Source organism: Eurosta solidaginis, chromosome 3 (assembly GCF_040869045.1).
Source record: "Eurosta solidaginis isolate ZX-2024a chromosome 3, ASM4086904v1, whole genome shotgun sequence".
Classification (NCBI taxonomy): domain Eukaryota; kingdom Metazoa; phylum Arthropoda; class Insecta; order Diptera; family Tephritidae; genus Eurosta; species Eurosta solidaginis.
In genome coordinates this window covers 160264256-160267176 of record NC_090321.1, presented here as the reverse complement: position 1 = coordinate 160267176, position 2921 = coordinate 160264256, and positions in this window count along the sequence as shown.

Genomic DNA, 2921 nt, shown 5'->3' with positions numbered 1-2921 from the left:
ATCTATATGCAAAGCAAGACAATGCGATATAAGAACATGGATGTGCCACTTAATTTCGGCTAAGAGAGAGGCTACAGCAGTAAACGAGTGCTGGTGGAAGAGAGTCAGCAAATACCCCCAAAATCCGAAGCAGTCATCTGGGCAAAGGTTGATGGAGATTGTGGGACAAACAAATTGTGGGTTGTCGAAGCAGCAAACAAATCAGCACTGAAAATACTTGTAGGAAAAACCCTCGCTATGACAAAACAAGATGGACGTATTCCGGTAAAAGTACTCAATGGGTTGAAATCACCACTCAAACTGACCAAAGGAGCTATTTTTGGAAGATGCCAAGAGGCAGAAGTAGTTATTAACTGTAAACAGCTCCAGGAACATGTTCTATCTAGTAATACTGATCTTTCAAATGACCTCACGGCATGGACTGAGGGGCTAGATGAAGATTATCAGAGTAAGGCAAAGCAACTGCTCCTAAAGTACGCAAACATATTTGACGAGGATGGTTCCAAACCAGGCCGCACCAATGTAGTGAAACATCAAATTGACACTGAAGACGCGAGGACGATACGTCAAGCTCCTCGTTGTATTCCACTGGCAAAACGGGAAGTTGTGAGTCAAATCGTCCAAGAAATGAGCGACTGCGGCGTCATCGAACCATCAGCTAGTCCATGGAGCTCACCGGTAGTACTTGTAAAGAAGAAGGATGGGAAAATGAGGTTTTGAGTGGACTACCGCAAGTTGAACGACGTAACGATCCTTTTTCGCTACCATTGCCAAGAATTGACGACACTCTGGATTCGCTATCTGGTACGAAATGGTTTTCCACGCTGGACTTGAAGAACGGCTACTGGCAAGTTGAGGTGAAGGAGGAAGAAAAAGAGAAAACAGCCTTCAGTGTCGGTGATGGTCTTTGGCAATTTACAGTGATGCCTTTTGGACTTTGTAATGCACCAGCTACTTTTGAGAGACTCATGGACCAGGTACTGAAAGGACTACATTGGAAAACATGCTTGGTGTACCTGGACGACACATCGTATTGGGCAAGAACTTTGATGAACATCTTAAGAACTTGGAGGAAGTTTTCCAGAGAATAGCTGTGTCTGAAGTTAAGTCCCAAAAAGTGTGCGCTGTTTAAAAAGGAAGTAAATTATTTGGGTCACAAGGTAACGACAGAGGGCATCTGCACTGAGAACGAAAAGATAGAGGCTGTAAAGGATTGGCCAAGACCACAGAACCTACATGAATTAAGAAGTTTCCTTGGGCTGTGCACATATTACCGCCGATTTTTACCACATTTTTCCAGCGTACCCCATAGCCTCCATGAGCTTACAAGAAAAAATAAAGCTTTTGAATGGAAGAAGGAGCAAGAAGTGGCTTTCCAAACATTGAAGAAGCGTTTGCGCACTACCCCAATATTAGCATATCCGATTCCAGGAGCAACATATATTCTAGATACAGATGAGAGTGGATATGCTATAGGAGGCGTTTTATCATAACTGGTCGATGGACAGGAGAAGGTAGTTGCATATTACAGCCGTTCGATTGGAAAACCAGAGAGGATCTACTGCGTTAAGCGGAGAGAGCTGTTGGTGTTGATAGAGTGCATTAAACACTTCACAAACACCTCTACGGCCAGCGATTCCGTGTCAGGACAGATCACGCAGCGTTGAAATGGCTTCTGCAGTTCCGTAATCCGGAAGGACAATTGTCACGGTGGATCGAGCGACTACAAAGCTATGACTTTTCCATTGAGCATCGAAAAGGTAGTACCCATGGAAATGCTGATGCAATATCACGAAGACCATGTAGTTTGGAATGCAAGCACTGTTCAAAGGCCGAGGCTAAAGAAGACATTATAGATGTCCGGCTAATGACTATAACGTGTACTGGTGAATGGGACAAGGAACAGCTAAGAAAGTGTCAGCTAGAAGATACTGATCTGTCACATGTTATGCAAGGGCTCGAATGAAACGAAAGACCAAACAGAGAAGAGATGTCAGCAGAGAGTCCCATTGCGATGTCATATTGGGCACAGTGGAACAGTTTAGAATTGATATCAGGTTACCTTCATCGAGTATGGGAGAGTGAGGATGGTAAATGCAAGAATAAACTGATAGTTGTTCCCAGAAAGAGGATTCCTGACGTGCTGAGCGAGCTGCATAATGGTCCAAGTGGAGGTCATCCTGGAATCACGAAGACGCTCGAGAAAATTAAGCGGAGATTCTATTGGATTGGTTGCCGTCAGTAGGTCACCGAGTGGATTGCCAACTGCGAGGATTGCAAGAGAGCGAAAGGGCCCAAAACATGAAGTCATGGCCAGATGAAGCAGTATATTTCAGGTGCACCATTTGAAAGGATCGCCATGGATGTCGCAGGACCATTTCCTACTAGCAACCGCGGAAACAAGTACGTACTGGTGGTTATGGATTCTTTCAGTAAATGGCCAGAGGCATACCCAATCCCAAACCAAGAAGCAAAAACAGTAGCAGAAGTGGTTACAAATGTTGGGTTGCAAGGTATGGGGTACCAATGGAGTTACATTCTGATCAAGGCAGGAATTTTGAATCAGCTGTGTTCCAAGAAATGTGCAAGAAGTTGGGCATCTGGAAAAAAGGGACAACTCCATTGCATCCTCAGTCCGATGGTATGGTGGAACGTATCAATAGAACATTGGAGGAGCATTTAAGGAAAGTAGTAGACAAGTACCATAAGGACTGGGATATACACATATCATTATTCTTGATGGCCTACCGATCGGCAGTACATGAGACAACGGGCCAAACTCACGCATAGGTAATTTTTGGCAATGACCTTCGACTGCCAGTTGATTTGAAGTATGGGATAGATGCCGATGCGGAGAGAAATGTCAAGAAATCCACTGGTGTCTTGGAAGAAGAGCTGCGAGAGATACACGATCTGGTAAG